Raw genomic sequence first — 24,431 nt, 5'->3', positions numbered from 1 at the left:
ACGTTAGGTGTGCTGATGGAGTCACTTCTGGGAAAAGAAAAGGTATTTGCTTTTGGGCTGAGCTTTGGGCTTGGAAAAATGTGCACAGAATGTAAATCTTTTTACCTACTGTTTACACTTTTCAAATCCATTTCTTATCAGCTGTCTGAAACACCTAATTATTCTCCTCTCTTGTCTCAGTTTCAATTGAAGTGAACAAATGCTTCAAGCGACATTTAATAGTTTCTACAGGACAGGGTTTGTCTACTCTACTTTTTAAGACTTTTACACTATTTCTAACCTTCTCTTTAAAAGTATGTTGAATTACTTAAATCAATCACTCAGGGAAACTCCTTAATGTGAATATGAATGAAATTATATTCAGATTCTGTTCACAAATGTCATCAGTCTGCTCACAAGAATATAATTTCTTTGCTAATGAAGGTCAGTATTGAAAAAGATACTTTTCTGTGACTTACAATTTCTTGATCAGTTGCATTTAATATACAGATATATGTAAAATATATTTTAATATATATAAAATATATAAAGTTATAGATTTTATAAATTTATAAATTTTAATAAAATAGCTGAAATGTCCCTAAATCTGGGTATTTGAATTTACAGGTCATAAAGAAATGTTAAAAGCTACTTAATATGCATATCAAAAACATGTATATATTTCAAATATAAAGCCCCTTTAAAAAAAAAGTACATGTAGAACGACTTGATGATTGCATGGTGGCAAAATTGAAGAAAGTAATTAGAACTTCTAGCTCCTAGATTAGTGTTCCTTTTTCTCTACTCTTTTTTTTTTAATTGAGGTTGAGTAGAAATTATAACATTTGACTAGAAAATTATAGGAGACCTGAAAAATCAGGTCAAAGGCTTTCAAACATCCTCTAACTTATAGGGAAGAAAATACAAAGTTAGGAAATATAGTTTAAGTTCAATTTGGTAACACTGAAGTTCTAGCTTATAATTTTTTTAAAACTGTGATTGTAATTGAATGGCTTACTCATGAATTTAGCAAACACTATCATTACCCAGGTATAATAATAGGCAAGTGCATCACTACTCGGGGATTTTCCTCCAGTACAAATCCATACAGGAGCATTCTATTCCTTAATCAAGGGCTGGAGTAATTGATGTCAAAATCAGACCAAGACATTGAAAGGACTGACTGGATAATAAACTAAATTCAGACTGGAGTTTGGTTTGCTTCAGTGAAAGAAATCCAAGTGATTAATTAGATGAGGGGGAGAATATGACTTTTCAATATGCAGGGAATTTGAGTAGGAAAATATAAATGTTCAAACCACTTAGTTAAGTAAAAAACTTCGGGTGGTCTCTTTCCTAAATCTCAGAAGCATGTTTAAGAATGTGTGCCAGAATCTGTGTTTCTTTTATAAAATGCCAGTTCTCCTCAGACCTCAAAGACTTACTCGAGAACAAGGAATACAAACCCTTATGCTAACTACACTCATCCTGAAGCAATCCTTCCACACAGGATATTTGCCTGGAAACAAATTTACTGTATTTTGTAGGCATATTCTGAAGCCAACATCAACAGTGACATCAGCCACAAGATATGTCTTAGAAACATAACTTTTAAAAACCCTCTTCTACATGTGTTTTTAAATATCAGTTGTAGTAGATGTATCTCTAAGAAAAAAAATTTAATGGCCTAAATATGTTTCTATCTATCAATCTGTCATTGTTATCTATCTATTTAGATTGAGAAGGCCATTCACTAAAGGTGCCCACTTAATGTTTATGATGAAAGTTTGTAATGTTTTTTGAAAGCTACAATTTTAATTTAAATTTGCCGTAATCAAAAATATGTAATCATGTTACCAAGATCATTTATGTTCAGAGATGAAAATTTGGAAAATTAGACAAAAGGGAAGAAAAGAAAACCTACCCATACTTCTGCCACAGAAATTGGGTCATACTATTAAAAAATCATTTTAAGGACTGTTTAATAAACAATAAGCAAATTACCTTTAATTACGGAACCAATCTCAGTTGTTTTAAATTTAGATTATATCTAATTTTCAGTGTTAAAAAATAATGGTAATGTTAACATCCTTCTGACAAGTATAATCAAAATTATTTGCTAGCTGTAGAGTTACAAGGTCTGAAAATATGCAAAGATCCAGGATGTATTAACAAGTATAGCTAAACCATGCTCAGGAATGTTTTTAATCAGCTGATACTTTCACTAACAGCCTACAAATAGCGTTTTTTTCCCAACCTCACAAACATCGAGCATTAACATCTTTGCCAAACAAACAACAGATTCTCCTCTTAATTAACAATTTTCGATTCGAAATGTTAAAACATTTTTCTTCACACTATCTTCTCATTGATATCTGATTTGTTGTGGATATTGTGCTCATGAACTCAGATTTTCTTTCTGATTTCTAAGAACTGTTGATAGGCCACAATTTTAGTCATTTCTCCTATATGTTGCAAATATATTTTCCCATTTTATTAATAGTCTTTCTAGTCTATTTAGGTATTTTTGTTATTGTATCAATAATACAGATTATATAATATATAATAAATTATATATTCAACTTAATTATCATCCTGTGCTTTTATATCTTCATTATTTTATGTTTATATCTCATCCTTTACATGTATTTTTGTAAGGTATCACATAGAAACCTATTTTTTCAAATCCAGATATTACATTATTATTGAACAATCCATCCTATCTGTATTACTATGAAAAGTCACTTTTATAATATTATTGGAATTTTTTGTTTTTTTCTTTTTCTGAGGCAGGGTCTCACTCTGTTCAGGCTGGAGTGCAGTGGTGCCATCTAGGTTCACTGCAACCTCTGCCTCCCAGATTCAAGCGATTCTCCTGCCTCAGCCTCCCGAGTAGCTGGGATTACAGGCGTGCACCGCCATGCCTAATTTTTGTATTTTTTTGGTAGAGACGGGGTTTTGCAACGTTAGACATGTTGCTCTTGAACTCTTGGCCTCAAATGATTCAACCACCTCAGCCTTCCAAAGTGCTGGGATTACAGGTGTGAGCCACCATGCCAGACCTATTGTAACTTTTTAACTTAAAAACAGTGAGAGAGAGTCTTTAGGGTCAAAGTTATTCTCTGGCATACTCTTTTGCATATTCATGTAAAATTATCTAAAAATTGCTTTCTAGTGACCTTATAAAATGATTGGACCTTCCTCCAAGGTAAGCACTTAGAAGAAATGTTTATCAAAGTACATTTCGATAAACTTTGGACACATCTTGGGATTATTTCCTACACAAAATGAAATGAATCTGACATAAACAAATGAAAAGGAGTGCAAACAGTCCTAAGTGCAAGGCTGTTACTCACCAACAGGACTTTTAATGATTGTTATAGAGCAATAGTTATAAAAACTCAGACAGACATATGTGAATTCACAAATATATTTTGAACCAAAAGAACCTAAATCATTCTCTGCATGTATTTTTGTTTAATCTTATGATACATAAATTGGAACAGTACTTAACCAAGATACAATCCTATCACTTATTTCGGGAGAGAAGAAATAAAAGGATACAGATCACACAACATTTAATTTAATAAGATATAAAGTTAGCAACCCCATTACCTTCACTCTTTGTCACAGTTACCCATACTTCCTGCAGACTTTACTCTGTGCAGTCTGTCTTTGTGGCCAATGACAAGTGAAACATGGAGGCTGATTGGTTGAAGGACATGGAAGGGTATGGATGGAAAGGGGAAGAGAAGTTCCAGTCACAGTGACACGGTGATTAGAAGATGGCCAATAAAATGTCAACTTACCAGACCCAACTAAAACAAAACAAAAAAAGAAAACATGGAATAAATAAAAATAAGGAAACATAAAATGAAACAGAAAAGTAATAAGATTTGACTTAACAATGATTCTTCTCTTAAGATAAAGAACATGTTAATATTTGAATATATGGCTCACACTGTCCATGAATGAGTATTTGTTAGCATTTTAGGTATAATCATGAATAATTTAAGAAAAATAGAAATGAAGCTTAAATTATCTACTATGATTAAATGGCAGAGCTACAATGGATGAGAGCTATAAAATTATAAAACATTTTAAAATAACTTTACATGTTAATACCAGATGACAGGTTAGAGAACTAATATGTAATGGGTTTAAAAACATTATAAATCTTAGGTGCTAAAAACTACACAGAAACCAAAAATTGAGCATTTTAGAAAAAAGAACGTTAAGTCCCACAACTCATCATCAGTTCAATTTTTAAAAGGTGTATACTGCCAACGATATTCTATGAAACTGAAATCCATGCTTCTCATACTCAAATAAGCATGAGTCACCCTGAGAGCTGGTTAAGATACAGATTATGATTCTACAGGTTAGGGGTGTTACCGGAGATTTTGCATTTCTAACAAGCATCCAAGTTTTGCTGGCCCATGACCATAAATTGAATAGCAAGCCTTTAAAAAGGTGCTGCATTTAAATTCTTGCATATTTTTTAATTGAGATAGTGCATACAAAAAAGTGAATAAATTATGAGAACTAAGAAAACTTTATAATCTTATCTATAAATCATAATTACATTTTCTGTTTTTAATGTTGAAACATTAGGCATCTTATTAGAGACAGCTCAAATAATATATATTTAAAAAATGGAAATGGTTATTTTGTTTCTATTTTATAAGCAAATATAATTACTGTCATGTCAAATGCAGAACTTTTTCATAATAGTCCCAGTAGAAATCTACAATATATTTTACTCAAATAAATAACTTTCATAGCTTTCGGCAAATCAAAATTAATTAGACCTGATACATATTCCTATAGTTTAAATAAATGCTAAAGAATGTTGTTCTTAAGTGGTACAGTTATAAAACAAAGATAAAATTTCTCTTGCATACTTTTGTACCATACACAAAATTTAAAGTCAATTTAGAAACGTTTTTAATTCACACATTCCCTTCAACAGGAGTAAAATAATGTCTTTATTTTTCATTACAGAGAAAAAAAAACTAAGCATAATTTTTCACTCACTCAAGTTAGAAAAGTTAAAAAGAAATTTTCTCATTTACACAGGCTTAATGTTTATTATAGCATCTCCACGTATGCCACCCAGACTCAAAAACACAGAATGGATAGAATGTGGTTACATTTCTTGACACCTTATAGATGATGTGTTTTAAATGACAGTAAGAAATATTGAGGCACTACAAAAGAGAGGACCTGACAAACGGTAACAACAGAATTTTGCTTTGAGATAACAAAAAGTTACAGGATTATCTTTTGGATTAATCTGTGAAAATAAATTTGATCCCATTAGACTGAAGCAGTTAAAATAAATCCTTAAAGTCAGAAAAGTAGAGAAATGACTCCTAAATGTTTTCATGTATTTTCAGTAATTTAAAATTCCTAAAACATTTCAAAAATGTATATTAAAAACAACAAAAAAAATTATTGGAAATCACCTAATTTAAAATTTTTAAAGCACCTTTTTCTTGCTTATAGTTTTTACTAGCAGTCAACCCACAGGAGTAGAATCCTTTTATTAATTAAAATCCAATGGGTTTAAGAACTTTAGACTAATGTATTTGCATATCACATCAATGACAGATGATAACTGAAAAATATTTTAGGCCGGGTGTGGTGGCTCACGCCTGTAATCCCAGCACTTTGGGAGGCCGAGGCAGGCGCATCACGAGGTCAGGAAATTGAGACCATCTTGGCTAACACAGTGAAACCCCATCTCTACTAAAATTACAAAAAATTAGTTGGGCATGGTAGCACACACCTGTAGTCCCAGCTACTTGGGAGGCTGAGGCAGGGGAATTGCTTGAACCCGGGAGGCGGAGGTTGCAGTGAGCCAAGATTGCACCACTGCACTCCAGCCTGGGGGACAGAGCAAGACTCTGTCTAAAAAAAAAAAAAAAAAAAAAAGAAAAGAAAAAAAGAAAAACATTTTATAGCCTATTAAGGATCTTAAAAGTTATCTAATAACATAATGTAATATAGAAGCTTCTAAAACATCAGAGGTTTTGGAGAGGAGTCTATCTTGAATGGTCATTTAAGTTTTTAACAACTCTGATTATCAAGAAATGAATCCTCTTATCTAAAGGAAAGGCTGTCTGTTCAGAATTTAACCCCCCTTTCATTTGTTCTACTTTCAGTAAGCAAATAGAAGTCATTAATATGGACTATATAAAATCCTTTCACTCACTTGAAAAAAATTACCATCCCTAACTTTCTCTGCTAAAGAATAAATTATAGGAATTTATTTAAGTTTTCCCCATATTTCTCCTTTCTCTACATTTCTCCAAAGGTCAGGTAAAAGCATTTCCTTTCCATACACAGAATATGGTCCTTTCTATGAAACAGGCAGATTTTAATTATTGTCCTATTGGACATGGCACAAAGAATCAGGAAAAAAAAAAAAAAAAGGCAGAGTAACTTGGAACCTGTTCATTCATTATCTTCTAACATTCGACATTTATGGGAGGCTGCACTCCAACCCTTCTCACAGCCTTTCTCAACTTCATTCCTTTCTGCTTTTAAGGTTGCAGCACCTGGATCCCAAGTCGGAAAAGCCTGTCCGTTTCTGTCTCTAATAAAACTATAAAATGTGAGCACTGGAAGTGACCTTAGAACTTATCAGCCCAAACTTATTTTGCATGAGAAAACAGAAAACCTAAATTGTTAAAGAACTTTCTCAAGGTCACGGCGGTTCACCATAGACTGGCTCCTAGGCCTCCTGACAATATCCAACTCTCTGTACAAATTTTCCTACTGGTCAATCAGTTAGTGGTGAAGAATACGCAATAGGATACAAAATACATTTGATTTTAGAAGAATATGCAATAGGATACAAAATACATTTGATTTTACATTTAAACTGCCACAAATAGTCGTTTAATTATTGTCCTATATTACTACCAAAATCATTACTACATGCATATATATAAACTGGTTTTAAAGAATTCTTCATGATGGTAAAAATATTTTAAGAATATTCAGCTAGAGTTTTAAAAAGACCTGGAAACTAACAGGTAATAACAGACTTAATGCTGCTTGAAAAATTTATTTTTGCAATTAAAAAGTACTGCAATCATTTTTAAGGGTAAATCAATTTTAATTATTTCATCACTTGAAATCTTTATATGTTGAACAAAATATCCATCTTTTTTGAAACATCAAAACAGTATATTTTGACAAGAATCCCCTCTTTGTCTCTCTCTGTCACACACACACACACACACACACACACACACACACACAGCCACTACCATTTAGAATAAAATACTTTCTTCCTTTATGAATGTGATATCATAGTGTTCTAATTATTTATTTGTTTTGAAATCTTTTGTATACTAAGAATATACATTGCTCAGACAGTAATCTTTAGGTATAAACAAGATAAGAAGAGAGAAAGGAAGTCAAAGAAAGGAAGGAAGGAAATAAAGGAAAGAGGGAGGGAGGGAGGCAGGGAGGGAGGGAGAGAAGGAGGAATATTCCTCTTTTATCTTCTATCTGCTTGTCACATTCAGGAGACGTGTATGGGTCAGAAAGATGATAAATGTTTGGAAAAACATTATACAGAGTTTGGAGGAAAAGACCTTTTTCATCCAAAGAAAATAAGTTAGTTGAATAGATACTTAAGAAGTCTTCAGATTATGTCTCATAAGTATGAGGACCAGCCAATTTTTATAACTACCAAGGCCAGAAGAAAAGATGATAATGGGCCTAAATAATAGCATGAACAATGTAAAGAAAGTCTAGAAACGAAGCAGTTAACAGAAAAGGTCACTGAACCATGAATTGGTTGCCAACTATGATGTCTCTAGAGGTCTTTTAAAATAGGATTTATTTCCATTAGGCCACAAGAGTTTAGATATAACCGTGTCTGGCAGAGGGACAGAGAAATTGAATCTTAAAGTGCTTTCTGTGCTATGATTTTAATTGTATGGACATTCAGAAACATTTAATTTTAAAAAAATATAATGACAGAAGATTGCTACAGTATTTAGGTCTAAAATAACTTAAGTATTACAAACTCCTAGATTGACTCTATAGAATATGTTATTGTAAAGTGAATGTATCTACAATAGGACCAATCCTATTAGTAAATATCAGAGAACAGCTGCTTTTTTTAATGGGCTAAAAATGAAATCATCTCAACTATGGAATTCTTCTGCTAATTCATAGATATAAGTTTTCACTGCTAGTAGCTAAATTCTAATGAATCCTTAAATTGAGGTGATTTTTCCCCCATTCTCATCTATAGTACTTTTTGAATGCAGAGCTCAGTTAACACATCTGATGCACTAGAATTGTAAACACCACATTCCAGAGAATATGAATGGAGTAAGGTAGTGAGTTAAATAAAAACTTTTGGAAGAAACACATTTCTATTCAAATACAAGAGCCCAAATTCTCAAGTAGTAAAGCTATCTATATTTGAATTGACAAAATCCAGTCACTGGTATGTTGGAAAAATTATATACATAGATACTCATGAATGACAATATCTCTAACAATTAAAAACTCTCAGGATATTTTAATACTAGGTATGATTTCTTTTGGGGGAAAAGATTGAGTTTAACTTAAAAGCCTGTCATTATGTCTTTCAACTTTTGAGACACAAAAATAAAGAGATAAAGGAGGCCATTTTTAGAACATATTTAATGGATACATAAAATACTATGAACTTTTCACCTCCACTTAAATATCTCTCATTATTCTGTAGAACAATGGTTCTGGAGACAATTTTTGCTGTCACAACTGATGTGGGAAGACGGTGAAGGCAGAGAGCTACTAGCATTTAGTGGACAGAGGCCAATGATACCGATAAACATCCTACAAGGCCCAAGACAACCTCCCAAAACAAAGAATGATGTAGCACAAAATGTCAGCAGTGCCAGGATTCAGAAGCTCAGCTGCAGATGAGCTATTCAACTTAAAGCTTATCAGAACACTAACATATATTTATTTCACCCCATATATACAAAGTACCTTGCACAACGCCTGACATATCACAGGTACTCAGAAAAGGTTAGTACTCTTTCTCTTATTCTTCCCTTCTAAAAATATTGTTACTTTCCCCAAAAGCAGTTAATACACGTTGGTAGTTACTTGTCTACTAAGGAATCCACAATTCAAATGCAACCACACAGCAATCTATGACAATGTGCACATCACCCAACACATATCTTAGGACTATAATTTTGACGGTAATATTCCCTAGGTCCACTTAGAAAGCTAGAAACCTACATCTTTCTTGTCTTTCCTCCTGGAAATACACAGTCAACCACCAAATTCCATAGTGTTTATCCCGTAACCATTTATCCAATCCATCTACCTCCTTCTATCTTCATTGCCACCATTCTGGCCCAAGCTATCCAACAGCACTCACCTGAGCTACTAGTTTGGTCTTTTCCAGTCCAGTCTTATGATGTAGCCAGAGTGATTAAAACAAAATAAAAGGCCAGGGGCAGTGGCTCATGTGCTTAACACTGTAATCCTAACACTTTGGGAGGCTGAGGCGGGTGGACCACCTTGAGGTCAGGAGTTCGAAACCAGTCTGGCCAACATGGGGAAACCTCATCTCTACCAAAAATACAAAAAAAAGAAAAAAAAAAAATAGCCAGGGTGGTGGTGGGTGCCTGTAAGTCCAGCTACTTGGGAGGCTGAGGTAGGAGAATTGCTTGAACCCGGGAGGCGGAGGTTGCAGCGAGTCGAGATCATGCCACTGTGCTCCAGCCTGGGTGACAGAGCAAGACTCCGTCTCAAAGTAATAATAATAATAATAATAATAATATAATTACACTTTGTTTTTGTGTTTTGTTTATCGCTTAAAGTCCTTCAGCAAGGTCCCATTACTTTTAAAATAGAAAATGAAATTCTTTTTTTTTTTTTTTTTTTTTTTTTTTGAGACGGAGTGTCGCTCTGTCGCCCAGGCTGGAGTGCAGTGGCCGGATCTCAGCTCACTGCAAGCTCCGCCTCTCGGGTTCACGCCATTCTCCGGCCTCAGCCTCCCAAGTAGCTGGGACTATAGGCGCCCGCCACCTCGCCCGGCTAGTTTTTTGTATTTCTTAATAGAGACGGGGTTTCACCGTGTTAGCCAGGATGGTCTCGATCTCCTGACCTCGTGATCCGCCCGTCTCGGCCTCCCAAAGTGCTGGGATTACAGGCTTGAGCCACCGCGCCCGGCCAGAAAACGAAATTCTTAATGTGGCCTTGCTGTGTAACAATTCAGTGTCTTCTCCTGTCACCTCTTCTCCCTCTCCTTGACCTCGCCCTGCTGGCCTTGTTTCAGTCCTTGAGTACACCACACACCCTGCTGCCTCTACTTCTGTTTATACTGTACCCCTGGGATCTTCCCCTTTCGCCCATGTAATTACTATTCGGTAGTTAGAGCTCAGTTAAAAAAATACTTTTTCAAGAAATTATCTCTAAATTTGAACTAAATCATATCAGAATGCTACGTATTTTCATAGCAACCTTAATTTGCCTCCCAGAGCACATATTGTAGTTAAAATTATACATTTGTGTGATTGTTTTGTGTTTCTCTGAAATTAGCCTGTGTGCTCCCTGTGAGCAAGTATTTGCTCATTTTTTTTGCCATTATTTCTCCAGAACTTCTCAAGGTGATGCTGTTACTCACATTTTAAATATCAGCTGAAAGGTGGAAGAAATGACAGTAGTGTTCCAATAGCCCAGTTGAAAGCACTTAGTGCTATCTTTAAGAGTCCATTTTTCCTATTCCGCTGATACTGTAGATATTTGTGTGTATCTCTCTTCTTCACTAGGCTATAATGAGCTCTGTGAAGATGCGATCCACGTCGTATTTATCTGTACATCCTTCATAGTACCCAGCATACTGTTTTGTACATAGAAGGTGCTCAAGAATTGGTTTATCTGAAAACTGGAATGTCCATCTTTAAATGGCGTATTTCATGGAGGGTCCAGAGTTAAGGGACATGAGGACGTAATGATAACATTGCTCAACTGGTAGTTAAACAACTTTGGATCAAGATCCTCTCCAAAAGGCATCAAGCCTGTGACCCTGCATAAATTATATAAACATTCTCCATCTCAGTTTAATAGTAAGAAGGCATTGGTCTTAGCTAACTGTGTGTCAGATCATATGTGAGGAACCCCTTCAGCAGCTCTGTAAGGAATTATTCGATATCTCGATTTTGCAAAAGAAAGAAAATGAAGACTAAGTAAATTTCATAAGGTCACCTACCAGGTAAGACAGGCAGTATCAGAATTCTGCTGGTATCTGCAGCTCTTTTTTTTTCTTTTTTTGAGACGGAGTTTAGCTCTTGTCTCCCAGGCTGGAGTACAGTGTCGCAATCTAGGCTCACGGCAACCTCTGCCTCCCAGGCTCAAGTGATTCTCCTGCCTCAGCCTCCTGAGTAGCTGGGATTACAGGCACCCGCCACCACACCTGGCTAATTTTTGTACTTTTAGTAGAGACGGGGTTTTGCCATGTTGGCCAGGCTTGTCTCGAACTCATAACCTTGGGTGATCCACCTGCCGTGGCCTCCCAAGTGCTGGGATTACAGGTGTAAGCCACCGTGCCCGGCCTCTCCATCTCTTAAAATGTAAAAATAGCAACTTTTTACTACATTGGATGACTTGTTTGTAATTTTAAAAAGAGTTAAACCTTACTCTAATGTAATTTTGGTTCTGAAATGTTTTGTCTCCATGACCTAAACAAAATGACTTTTAACAAGAAATGATTTAAGTGTACAATATATGTATTGATATATTAGATGAACATAGACACATAATTGCTCATATATGAGCAGTTTCATACTTATAAAAAGGTTTGGGGGAAAATAACTTGCCCTGTATTTTATTTTCTTATAGAAACAATGATAAAACAACCAATTCCATGTCTGAAAAGTGATGTGATGCAACATTTTAAAACACTCACTGTAAATGTCAAAGGCAGTGTGAAAGTAAATGCTTTATAAGCCCCCAACCATGTCTAAAATTGAAAGTTTCAACAATCTAGCACAGAGTTACATGATTTAATGTTTATTCTCAAGAAACCTAAATCAGGTCAAAATTATTTATTATCAATTATATTTAGTGATTAAGTACATTCTGGGGGAGTTAAAAGCCTAAGGAAAACCACAAAAGCACTTCTCATCTCTTCACTAATGACCTAAAAGGCACTGTTTGAAATGGCTATTTCACCATCCACAAAATAACTTTTTAAAAGCGCCTTTGTAAAATGGCCTATCTATCAGGTTTAATTGTGCAATGCTCTAAATTCTCTCCTAATAACATCGACCACACAAAATAAATGTCCTAAAGCTAACTTTAACAACCATTTATGGATTTTCCTACCCTCATAAATCTGTTATAAAGCAATTACTCAGCTATATTTTGTCTTATACTTACTTCAGTATTTTCTGCAGGTGTGTTTATACTGGCACATTATTTATCAAGTCCTGAGAGAAACAGTTTAAAAACAAATTAAAGTGCTCATGGTATTTTAATCAGTTTTGCAAACTTTAGGTATACTACAAAATGTTAACTTCTAATTTATACAAAATATTTTTAAAAACTAAAATAAAAAGAATTGCTTTGTATTTTTAAATTACTAAAATAAGGCTCGAAGGACACCAGATGCTATGTAATTACCAAGTGTAACTGTTCTAATGATGACCCTGATGTTTGGTATTCGCTAAAATGATTCACCAGTCTAAAAACAGTGAATACTATTCAGCCTAATTGATTCATGCTGTGCATATCTATCAAAATATTTAAAACCATAGTAAGCAAATAATAAAAATTATCCATACATATGGATGTACAAAAGTCACATTTTTAGTTATCTTGTTTAGTTTACTCAGGATTCATCATAAGGTAAAGGTGTTCTTCATGTAAACAGTCTGCAATTATTCTCTTTTGAAAAATAAAATACCTTGATCACTTAATGTGCAAACAATTCTGGATAAAATACAAACTATTATGTGAATCAACTTAGAATTAATTTTTTTATATTGAATGATACTAACTCCGACAAAATAATTCCAAGTCTTAAAGTTACGTGAGGTTGTTAAAATGAACATTTTAAAAAATGCTATCTCTCAATGACAAGAGCAAAAAAGTAATTTATTTCTCCAAATTTCATTCTCAGTCTGAGCAGTTGAGACGTGATATAGCCATACAAGTCAATTACATTTTCCCCATTGATGCCATTATTTCAGAATGTTAGTTTGGTTACTAAAGACAGTTGCTCAGTTATACATCTATATAACTGGGCAGCGAGAAAACCTTACCCACTGTTATGTAGATGAATAAATCACAGTAAAACTCAGACCATAATGGAAGGCCTATGATGTGCTATTTACTAGTGAGGTGCTGTGTCATTATTTGTTGCTGAATCTTCTTATGTATCAATTATTTCTTGTACCTGAGTGCTCTACTTATTTCTTCAAATATTTGCCTGGTGTACACAATGAAGAGGGCATTTCAAATTCTCTGTAGGATGGCCATGAAGTGAATGCCTTTCTTTTGATTAACTTTTATGATTTATATCTGTTTTTCTGAAATAACTGAAAGAAACCCAGAATCCTTTTTTTGTGGATGAAAGAAATCTAAGAGAATCCCACACATTCAGCAATCATTAGGGTTACAATGGCTGTTTCTTTAAGCTATAGGTACACAAGAAGTTCTTTACTTTATTCCTCTAGGGAGAAACAAAACAAAACAAAACAAAACAGCAAAGAATCATAGGCCAAAAAGCTACTGGGTCTCAATCAAATGAAACAGCATTAAAAAACCCAGCAGGAGTGGTGCTTAGCATCCTATTTACACCACTGGATCAGAACAGTTAGGAGAGGGAGTTATTCTCACAAATCACTCTCTTGTTAAATTCTGTAGCGGGACTTCATTAAATCTCTTGGTTGATGGCATTCCACTTTCAGCCTGCTCACAAAGAGCTCAACAGGCAATACTGATTCTTCAAAGGTTTCCATCACATCTTGTCTTTTTCAGTTTTCTTTTTACCATAAAATCTCTTTCCCCATCAGCCCCCCTAGTCTTCAGTTGAAAAATTTTAAATCCTTATTTTAACTACAAAATAAACAAGAAAGAGGAGGATGAGGAGGAGAAGGAGACGAAACACACACAAACCTCCACAACACATCCCTTAGAGGTAGTATTTTGAATAAGACTCTTCAGGTTAGTATTAAGAGTATCCATCCATACAAGCAGTGGTAAATATATATTACATTGCATATGTGTATATATACATATTTGTATATCCAATATATATGTTTAATATATATATTTACCACCATTTTATACATATATAATCCTCCAACCCCTGAAGCACTGCTCACTGTAGCACTAGTGACTTTAGTAGGCATTTGTGGATTACTGCCACATGTCATTAAGAATCATTCCCCAAAGAACCAGTCTGCTATGTCTTGTCAGAGTCTGGCAAAAACATCACACACATATCAAGGTTCTTAAAATTGTCAAATAAAGCTTTGGGGGGTCTCATAATATGTGTTTCATCAAAATGTTGATGAACTCACAGTTTTCAACCAAGATCTTGGATTATACTAAACCTAAGTTGACTCTGCAAAAAGGTCCCTTGACACTATTAGTTTTGGCTTTGACTCAAATAACCACGTTAATGGTCAGAAACAATGCACTATTATATTGCCAGATTTTCTAAAATCAGCAACTTAAGGAAACTGTTCCAACAAATGATTTAAATGAAGTCTACATCAAATAAAGGAGATTCAGAACTGAAGGACCCAGTTTTTTCTCTCAATATTTATTTTATGCCTAGTTATCATACAAGCTGCAAAAAGTCCTAGGATTCTTACACAAAGATCTCACATGCTGATAGAAAGTTAAACAGTGAACTCTATTTATGGAAACCATAGATTTACAACGTAGGTCTTCTCTCCCCCAGAGGTGCCTTTGAATGCAAGTTTTAAAAAGTTTATCCCCGACTGGCAATAAAGTCTACAGTAAGCTATATTGTTTCACTTTTACCTAAATTTTAATTTTACAATTGGAAATAATTGTGTAATGGTTCATTAAGCACACACACACACACACACACACACACACACACACACACACGAGTCTGCACAACATAGTGAGACCTCATCTTTCCAGAAAAAAAAAAGAAATTAGATGGGGATGGTGGCATGTTTCTGTAGTCCCAGCTACTTGGGAGGCTGAAGGGAGAGGATTGCTTCAACCCAGGAGTTCAAGGCTGCAGTGAGCCATGACTGTGCCACTGCACTCCAACCTGGGTGACATAGGGAGACCCTGTCTCAAAAAGACAGTCATACATTTGCATAGTATGTTACATTAAGATTAGCATGTATCTTGATTATTTTCAAAGTTGCTAATTCACATGTTAGAAAATGATCAAATGCATATTTCTTTTTGTGGATTACGCCTTCTGATTCATTTTTTCCAGACTAAATTATATTGAAGTTATTTCTGAGTACGGTATATCTAAATTTGTTTATATTTAGTTAATTCAATTGTTCCAATATACGGACTACTTGGAGCAGGCAGTGATGGGATTCAACATTATTCATTCTATCAGGAAATTTAGCAGCACTGAACATAGCAGGGAGGGATAATAATTACGTTAAAGTAAAATAATAACCAAAGTTTACATTAATCAGTTATCAAAAATGTCAAATCTCTATGGACAAAATAACAATTAACAGGAATCTGATGAATTTTTAATTTTGTTTTGGAAGAAGCTGAGAACAACAATCATAAAAACTGTAACAACAATTGTATTTGCTTAAGCACCCCATACTCCACAACCCACTTTCTTGGGAACTTAACTATTTTATTCATTAGTTTATTTTCCTATTAGCTGACTGATATTTGTATTACATGTACACTCATTTTTCAACAGATGAGAACTCTTAATCTCAGAGAAGTGAGACGATTTATCTAGGATTCAACAACCAGTGTGTATCAGGATGAGCGCGTAATTCACTCACACAGAAAATGTCACAAGAACATCAAGGTTTCTGTGATGGTTAATCTTATGTGTCCATTTGAATGTAACATGTTATTTCTGGGAGCGTCTGTGACGGTGTTTCCAGAAGAGATTAGTATTTGATACTGTTAACTGAGTAAAGAAGACATGCCTTCACCAAGGTGGGCTGGCGTCATCCAATCCATTGAGGGTCCAGGTAGAAAAAAGGCAGACGAAAGGCAAATGTGCTATCTCTTCTGGAGCTGGGACACACATCTTCTGCTCCTGTGATGTCCGAATTTTGCTCTTAGACTGAATTACACCACCTGCTTTGCTGGTTCTTCACCTTGCAGATGGCAGATGGTGGGAATTCTTGATGCCTCATACCAATACTTATAATAAATCTCCTCTTATTATCTCTATAGATGCCATTGAGTGTGTTTCTCTGGAGGACCCTAACTAAAATGGATGCCTCTGAGACTGCAGTAAACAATGAGACTAACAAAGCAAGGTAAGCAAAGTGTGTGCCTAAGGAACTCACAGCCAAGCAGTTCAGACGTTGAAATACCCTTAAGGGCAGTAGTAGCATCCGGTGGGTAGGTGAATGGGAAATACCTAACTCTCACTCGGATGGGGAGTGTCTGAAAAGCTTGCTGGAGGATGCTTATGTGAACCACGTTCAAGAATAGGAGTAATTAGTGAGTAGAAGATGGGGCAGGTGGGGCTGGGGCATTTTAGACCAAGGAGCCAACATAACAAAAAGCCCAGAGCTAAGCTACATGGTGGCGTATACATGAAAAAAATATAGGAATATAGCATATTATACTAAAGTGAGTAGCAAGAAAGGAGGCTAGCATCATCAAAAGTATTTTGGATCTTACCCTGGAGAGATGGGAACCATGGAAGTCCATGGAAGTCATTTATGGAAGGAATTAATATAATCAGAACTGTGTTTTAGGTAGACAATCTTAAAAATCTTTTTAAAAGTATTAAAAAAATTTTTTTAACACTGGGTCTCACTGTGTTGCTTAGGCTGGTCTCGAACTTCTGGGCTCAAGTAGTTCTCCTATCTTGGCCTCCCAAAGTGCTGGGATTAAAGGCGTGAGCCATCGCGCTCAGCCTTTTTAGGTAGATTAATCTGTTGTGTGAAGAATGGATTCTATGAGACAAGGTGGAGGCAAGGAACCTGGTTAGAAGTTAATTGTTTCCCAGAGAGATGATGAAGGCCTAAAACGGAGCAATGATAAGAAGGTAAGGGAGGTGGTAAGAGTTGAGAAATAGGTAAAAGGCAAAATAAGTAGGATTTTGTGATGACTGATTAAGAATAAGACACGGGAAAGTGGGAGCATGAAGGATAAAGAGTCAAGCTGTCGACTGACTGTGTGTCTGCAGTTGCATTGCCAACATGTGAAATAAAGAATATTAGGGGATTCAGCTTCTGATGTCTGGTCTGCTCTTACTTTCCCTTCTTCACTATTATATTCTGTGAACGAATGCTTACAGACTGGGTTAGTAGAAGCTCAAAGGCTCAGACAAACCTCTGACAGCTGCTTCTTGTTTTACTGAAAGTTATAATTACTCTTCAACTCTGAGTTCATTGGGACAGTACATAGGGGTCAATCATAAACTGCAGTGTCCTAGATATTTCACCGAAGTTTCTCTTTTGAAGCATGTAGTTTACTAGCACCAAAGAGAGAGGCTCCAGGAAACATCCCATTAGCAGCAATTAAGTCAGGCAAAAGACAGCACGGGTCTTTTTTTCCGTCTTTGTGTCTCCCTTGTTGCATGTCAATCTCATACTTTTAAGGCTCAGACTCCCAGAAGCTGTCACTGGCTAATCAGTCCTAACGAGAAAGTGTTACGCTCCTTCACTGCACAGTTGGCATTAATACTTAGGAGAAGCATCAGACAAAACAACAATTCTGCAGAAGAGAATAGAATGCGCATTCTTTTGATGTTTTAACATTCCTATTGTATGTCAGCAATACATTTAAAGAAACAGCAACATAATTCGTGATACTGTATTTTATAGTTAAAAAAACAGCTGATAAAGTTGAGAGACTAGAGTGACTTCACATCAAGAGAAGAAAAAGGGAGAAGCTCTTATGAGAGAAGAACTAGGATTTCACAGAAATCCCATTCATCTGATAACACGGCCTCATCGGGTTTGGCAATGTTTGGCACCTGCCTTTTCTTTGAACAGAGCTTCAAAAAGTGACCCGTCCCTGTGAGAAGCCTGGAGAGGAGTAGAGCGGGGTGTGAACTGAGATCTAAACGTACTGCTTCCTGTGACTGGCTGGCCCTACACTCCGGCCTCGAGAGAAATGAGAAGACTAAGTGTCTTTTAGTTCCTGTTGTGAGAGAGACAAACAAAAATGGGATTGGATTTTCTTCTATTTCAACTCAGGGAGATAAAAGGTGACGGCTTGGGAAATGGTTGGTGTGTGGAAGTCTGTTTTCAGGCCGTTTCGGTTCGGTTTCCTGTGACCGATGGAGACAGCAACACTGCGATGGGAACATGATCACTCTGGTGATAGAGGCACAAACTTACTTTGGAAATGAAATTGTGACAGTAAGAAGAGCTGCTTTATCTGTGAAGTTACAAAAGGAGTGGAAAGATTAATAATGCCATCTACTTTGCCCTGTTTAAGCAATGAGTATCACTGAAGCAAGGAATCCTAAGAAATCTTAGAGGCTGAGGACAAACTCAGAAACAGGAGAAACGGAAACTTTAAACTATGTGGCTTTATCACTTATCTTTCTTTCGAAATAGCACTCCTCAAAAATGGAATAATTTAAAAAGCGACCAACATGATTGTCTCTGAAAGTTATAAATTTTATAGGGTTTGTTATTAATAATTCAATAAATATAATTTTTTTCATTTTTAAGTATTTTGAAGCTGTATTCACCAGGCTTTTCCTAACGTCTACTTTGAATAAAGAGTAAAGCATTCGCTTTTCTTTTTCAATTAATCATTTTAGTTCAAAAATAAAAAAAATAATTTAATTTGACAATCATCTGATTCTAAGAAGAACCTGAAGGCCCACCTGGTAAGCATCTAATAAATACATAATAGATTTAGATTAAGATAGCAAAATAATATAAAAACAAACCTGCAACCATTCTTGAATACCAAGGGGAGGCATACATTTTAGCGGTTTCAATGACACCCTGTTTAAAAACGTGGCAGGGTGCCTCTATGCATCTGTTTGGCTCTGCTTAGATTTTACCTTTTATAGGTATGTCGCAGCCTACAAAACTGTTATAAACACTGCAGTATATATCTTTTTGTCTTAAAAGGTGGAGTCATTATGCAACACGAAATACCACTTCAGTGAAAAATTCATTCCTACCAAGACGGAGCCAACAATCCTAACACTTGTCAAATTGAGATGCTACAGTTCAATTAGAACAATGTAATAAATCAAAAGAGAGGTGATATGTCTTTAAAAATATGCTTGATTTTGTTTGTGTGTTTTAGGTTCACAAAAAGATTTCTTGAAAAGAAAGGTATGTAGCTGTTATACCTATGGAGGGGAAATAGGGATGCAGAAAAACACCAAGTACAGATGTAACAACGCTGATGGTTAACATTTACAGGTAATGAACCTTTGCTTAGTTTAGAAAATGATGTGATGTGAGGTTCAGGTGTACTGAATTTTCTGGCTAACTAAAAGTTAAGCAGAAACACTTCTCTGTTGTAATTACCCCAAACAGCATTGTTTCACCATTTGGTATTGGTCAGATAAGGAACAGTAATGATTCTTCAATAGGTCATGACTGCTGAGCCTTTGGGTCTCATTCTGACAATGAGTTTCGATAATGTACCAATATCGGTATACCATAAATACCAATACATAAGTTAAAGGGATCAGGATCTGCTTTTTATTGCCTAAACCCTGGAAAAATATATTTTTAGCCCAAACTTTCTAATATCACCAAAATTTTATTACAGTTTGCCTCTTTCCTAAGTCAAATAAAACCTGCATTACTAAGTAATCAATATCTTACTTGATTCAATATTTTAAGTTGACTTTGGCATTCCACTGGCCAGGAACAAGTAATCCCACAAATGTCACTCCAGATATGATGCAGGTTTTAGTGATGCAACTATTTTCTATTAACAGGGTGCAACCTCATATTTCATCCATGTTTTGGAATGATCATTAAGGAGATAAAGACGTTTTTGAGGATATTTGCTCATGCATAATCTTACTAGTCTCTGTATGAATTGTGAGGAAGCACCATTATTTTACAGGGAGAAAGTGAGGTACTGAGAATCTAAAAAATTAGAAAACAGTCACTCTTAGAGATAATGGAATGGAAATTGTGACAAAAAACCCTTGGCTGAATGTTCTTCCATAACAATAACACTCCAATGCACATGTAATGCCATCTTTTTGATTAATTTTTCTTCCAAAATGGTCATAAATTTCAATAATTTATCTACTTATTTTGCAAAACTTCAATACATATCTAGGTCTAGCTTCACTGGCACTAGCAAAATCCAACATATTTACTATAATAGCCCATAAGGATTTTTATTTTTGTTTTATTTTTAGAGGCAGGGTCTCACTCTGTCAACCAGGTTGGAGTGCAAGGATGGGGTTCACAGCTCACTGCAACCTCCCACCCTTGGACTCAAGCCGTCCTCCTGCCTCAGCCTCCCAAGTCGCTGGGACTACAGGTGCACGCCAGCATGCACGATTGATTTTAAAGTTATTTTTTGTAGAGAGAGAGTCACGAACTCCTGGCCTCAAGCATTCCTCCTGCCTCAACCTTCCAACAAAGGTTTTAAAAAATGAAAATGTAATGCTTTATATTTGAGAAATGTCTTTAATAATGTGTTACATAATAAATTGTCATGACAGTATTAGTACTCCAGATTCTTCATTTGCAATAGAAAAGCCACTTATCTAGAATTATCTAAAGCTACGATTTTTCTTACCAGATAATAATTATTGAAATTAAGCAATAAAGCTATCAATAATAACACTTGTAAGTATAATGCTCTTTACTTACAAAATATTTACTGTGTAACAGATAATATGTTAAATATCCTTATATAAAGGTTGGTATTACTCTGTCCATTTTACATATGGGTCAACTGAGTCTCAGGAAATTTATGTAAACTCTTCTAGGTTACATAGTAGTAAATAAGAGAATCATGATTCCACTAAATTCTGTCTGATTCCAATGTCCATTCTCTGAGCTATACCATTGTCTTTAACATACTTCTTCTACCTCTGTAAGTCTCCAATTATAAAGACATTTTTAAAAAGTCTTCTATTCTTGCTGTCAGTTCATCAAGTAACTCCTCATTCCTGAGGTTTGTGAAGTTGCTTGTTTAAAAATAAAAAGAAATTTCTGTATTCCAACCCAGATCTCCTAAATTGGATTTTCTATAGGCCATGCCTGATAATCTGTATAAAATTAACTTCAGGTAAGTTTAAGAAACAGTGTCTAGCCCTAGATTTTACTCTGTTCCCTTTTCACCTCCATTCCTTTTAAAAATACATTTCATTGTATATATTTAAGGTATACAACATGACATTGAGATACAGACAGACAGTAAAACAATTACTGTGCTCTTTCAAACACAGGTCATAAGGCAGCATCATTCATAAATGGTAATCTCTTCAAATGTGATCAAATGGAGCATACTGTTGGCACTCAGAATCAAAGCCACTGGAAGCTGCTTGAGTTTTCCCTAGGATGTCCCTGTGCTATTTCTTTTCTTTTCTTTTTTTTTTTTTTTGAGACAGAGTTTTGCTCTTATTGCCCAAGCTAGAGTGCAATGGTGCAATCTCAGCTCGCTGCAATCTCCACCTCCCAGGTTCAAGCGATTCTCCTGCCTCAGTCTCCAGAGTAGCTGAGATTACAGCCACATGCCACCATGCCCAGCTAATTTTTTGTATTTTTAGTTAAAACAGGGTTTCACCATGTTAGCCAGGCTGGTCTCGAACTCCTTACCTCAGGTGATCTGCCTGCCTTGGCCTCCCATAGTGCTGAGATTACAGGTGTGAGCCACAGTGCCCGGCCCCTGTGCTATTTCTACCATTCAAGCAGACGTTTGAAATGCATATTCACATTTCAAATTTTAATAAGAATGTATTAGATAAAGTGCCTACTACATGTCCAGTACCATGAAAGAACCATGATGAGTACACAAGTAGAAAAGTCATGGAAACCTCTAGAGTCAAGAGAGGAATATTTAAAGACATATAGTCTAGAAAACAGCAGAATTTAGGATTACAAGAAGACCTTGGCAAAAAAAAAAAAAAAAAAAAATTCTCAAATCAGGGTTCTTTTTAAGATGCTGGAATTAATTGCATCTGTGCTGGGGTTGAAAATCAAATGGCCACCCTTATGTAAGGTAATTTATTCCCACAACTTCTACCTGCATCACAGGGCTTTATTGGCTTAACATCAATGATACAAATTAAATACTCATTGTATGAGGTGGGAGGGAGAGAAAGATTATGTTTAACCTCATACTGACTGCAACACTGTCTGTTAAAAATGAGCTGTACACAAAACACAGAAAGTTTTTTAACAATACAATTACACTACTGAATTTTTTAACTTTAATTATTTCCTGCTACCAAATGGCTTCGATTCTGATTAGCTTCCTTTGTAGTAACTGGTGTTTTTCTACATTCAATCTCAAAAGATGAAAAAAGGCATATCTGCTCAGGTTTCCTTGGAATGTTTTTTTCTTAGTTATCTTTTGGAGTTGGGAATCATGTTACTTTGTTTAACATACTGTGTTTATTATTCTAGCATGTTAAAGATGTTTTAACAGTGATGTTAATAGGCATATTTTATTTTAATATTGAATAATATATCCTTAACTATACACAGATCTTTTAAACATTTATAGAAAACACAACACAGCTGAAATGAGAAATTCTAAATTCCAGTAGTTTCTGGATTTGATCATTTGTGCCAATTTCCATTGAAACCAAGGCTTAGAGAGCAAGATTTCCATATGGAAAACTGAAGGCTGAATGAGTTTTGTAACTGAGTTTAAAATTGCAGGAAGAAACTCCATTGTGATTTCACTGTCTACTGCATACTCAGCAGAATAGCTGCTAGTTATAAAAGCATCAGGCTACCAAGGTAAAGTACTTGAAAACACAAAGTGAAACACATTTCACTGACTAACGTAATAGACAGTCAACCTCCTTATCACAATTGCCTGGAGATAGACACACCTTTTCATGTCTTGTATTCATCCTGGCTACTTTCACTCCTTCTGGAGGGCTTTCGAACTTGGATTTGACACCTCTTAAATTTCTGCTTTCTGTAAATGTGAAGAGGTTTTCTTTTCTTAGTTTTAGCCTTACTTGGAGCTCAAGTCTAACTTAGATTAAAGAGAAGTAGTCTTGGCCTTAGAAACTCAATGTTTGTTCTTGATCTTTCTTTTTTTCCTTTTGTTTTTTATGAGATTGAGCTAAAAACCCCAAAGTGGGACATAATGGCTTTAGAGACAGGAAGGAAATATTCTTTACTCTTTTTTTTCTAGCGTAAAAAGCCCACAAGGCTCTTTTGTACAAAGCCCACAGTAGAAGCGCTCCCTCAAAAGCCACCTTTTTTTCCTAAATAGTCTTAGAAGAGACAGTGTTCAGAAAAGATGACAACATCAAGTGTTGCTAATGTTAAGACTCAAAACAAGCTAAATGGTTTATGGCCAGAACTTCCATTTACTATATATACTGTCAAAACAGGAATTTTTTCCCCAACCAATAAAATGGTTTTTTAAAGGTCATTGCCTCTGAAATTCCATGATCAACAACTTGCCACTTAAAAAGAAAAAAAAAAAATAGGGGAAAGTTCTCAAATGAGATATAGTGAGAAATCATCAGTATGACATCACAGAGAAAAACAAAATGGGATTATGAGAATGAAAAAGTTCTGGATTATGGATGGAAAAGAGGTGACAGATCCATTTCCTCCTATCAGCTTAAGATGTGACTTTGACTTTCAAAAACCTGGTAGCCATAGAACACGGCATCCACTTGGGATCATATGATACTAAATAATAAATCTGTATCAAAATTAGCAAAGTACAAGTGCAATTCATTGAATCAGCTGATATTTATTGAGTGTTTGTTATGATGCAAGCACTCCGTGCACATAAAACAATGGCAAAGTCCCTATTCAATGAACCCTACATTCTAAAGAGTAATAGAATCTTCTTTTTCTGTTACAAATTGTACAGGCCCTTGAAAGTGGATGATCTTGAAGTAATGAAAGATTTGTTTTCCTCCAAAGACAAAGTTTCCTCCAAGACAGAAATAGCTGTCATTTAATTAAAAGATTAGAAGGGTTCTATGTTTGAAGACCTGGAGTTTAAAGCACATTCTTCGCCTCTACTTGACCAAGATAGTTTTTGAACTATCTTGAACATTTAATTCAATTTTGAACATAATTTTGAACATTTAATTCAACTTCCTGTAACAC

General features: G+C 35.3%; 1 protein-coding gene across 8 annotated transcripts in view; it reads right to left on the bottom strand.

The window, feature by feature from the left end:
• The window catches only part of ROBO1 (roundabout guidance receptor 1), a 1,154,304-nt gene that overhangs the window by 85,202 nt on the left and 1,044,671 nt on the right, over positions 1-24,431 (bottom strand). The gene's annotated exons all lie outside the window — the stretch shown is intronic.

The sequence above is a fragment of the Macaca fascicularis genome, chromosome 2 (assembly GCF_037993035.2).
Source record: "Macaca fascicularis isolate 582-1 chromosome 2, T2T-MFA8v1.1".
NCBI classification, from domain to species: Eukaryota; Metazoa; Chordata; class Mammalia; order Primates; family Cercopithecidae; genus Macaca; species Macaca fascicularis.
The sequence above is the reverse complement of the archived record's forward strand: the minus strand, read 5'-3'. Positions and strand labels throughout refer to the sequence as shown.